Source organism: Anabrus simplex, chromosome 1, assembly GCF_040414725.1.
Source record: "Anabrus simplex isolate iqAnaSimp1 chromosome 1, ASM4041472v1, whole genome shotgun sequence".
Taxonomy (NCBI): domain Eukaryota; kingdom Metazoa; phylum Arthropoda; class Insecta; order Orthoptera; family Tettigoniidae; genus Anabrus; species Anabrus simplex.
Window position 1 is genome coordinate 777,556,126 of NC_090265.1, and position 1,608 is coordinate 777,557,733.

The 1,608-nt window shown below is 45.0% G+C and overlaps 1 pseudogene; it reads right to left on the reverse strand.

Moving 5' to 3' along the window:
• Nucleotides 1–420: 420 nt before the first annotated feature.
• On the reverse strand, nt 421–534 carry LOC136859334 (U6 spliceosomal RNA; annotated as a pseudogene).
• Nucleotides 535–1,608: the final 1,074 nt, after the last annotated feature.

Sequence of the window (1,608 nt, forward strand, 5' to 3'; positions counted from 1 at the left end):
CTACTCGACCTCCGTAAGGCTAGCGGTTTCCATGCCTTGCTACGATCTTCTCCTGGGAAAATCTTGGTAAGTGCTTTGCTTAATTTAATTTCCCTGATCGTGCAACTACTGTCGTGTAATGCTTCACTTGTAAGTAGGCGACAATTTATTTATTTATTTATTTATTTATTTATTTATTTATTTATTTATTTATTTATTTATTTATTCATTATATTTTAAGTAGTTTTATTCTTTTAGTCGTTGTTTCTTTATTACTGATGTTTTCTTATATCTTCCTGGTTTTTCCTTTTCTTATCTCTTTCTCTTTAAGGACGACACACACCCAGTCCCCGCGCCGGCGGAAATAACCAGTTAATGTTGAAAACCTCGACCTGGCCGGGAATCGAACCCGGGACCCGTTCAACCAAAGGCCAACACGCTAACCATTTAGCAACTGGGCCAGACTTTTTTTTTCATCCTTGCGCAGGGGCCAAGCTGATCATCTCTGTATCTTTATATGCCTAATTTTAGTATATGTACCGCCGAAGCGAGTACACATATTGACGCATGAAGAGATGTTATGATCGGTCAAGGCTAGAAATGTTGGGTGAAGATTTCAGACGGTTCAACACCAGAAACTTATTTCGGGCTTTCAAAGAGGAGCTCTCACGGTAATCTACCATGCCTCCACGTCAAGTACCCAGAAGGGAAGTTGGTTAGCCGTAACCGTGGGAACGTACAAATTCTGCAGGCTACTTCGACTAGTTTCTCAACTGCCAAGAGCGCAGTAGGTAGACACAGTAGATGTCTTCCTCCCATGTGAACCACCTACACTTCAGTAATAACTAACTCGATCAACTGCCTCAAGAATAACAAGGCACCTGGTGAAGATGGCATCAATGCGGAAGCAATTAAAGCAGGTGGAAGTACGATCGCAGAGGTCATACACCGGATCCTGGTCGACTGTTGGGAGACTGGTGGGTTACCCGATGACTGGAAGACAGCTCTAATACACCCACTGCACAAGAAAGGTGACCGAAATGAAGTCAACATTTACCGGCGAATATTGCTGTTGCCAATACCCTGTAATGTTCTGTCTAGGATTCTACAGACAATGTGGAGAGCCAGTGTAGTGACACAACTGAATCAGGGAGGATTTCGGCGAGCACTTTCCTACATTTTCAACCTGAAAACTATTCTCCAATTAAAACATGCGAGAGGCGTGAACATAACCGTGGTATTCGTCGACTTCACAAATGCTAATGACCCTACTGACCACCAGACACTCTTTTTTTTTTTTTTTTTTGCTAGGGGCTTTACGTCGCTCCGACACAGATAGGTCTTATGGCGACGATGGGATAGGAAAGGCCTAGGAGTTGGAAGGAAGCGGCCGTGGCCTTAAGTAAGGTACAGCCCCAGCATTTGCCTGGTGAGAAAATGGGAAACCACGGAAAACCATCTTCAGGGCTGCCGATAGTGGGATTCGAACCTACTATCTCCCGGATGCAAGCTCACAGCCGCGCGCCTCTACGCGCACGGCCAACTCGCCCGGTCCAGACACTCTTATCAGTGCTGCGGGAACGAGGAGTGGATTACAACATACGCACCCTCATCGAACAATCTATCACA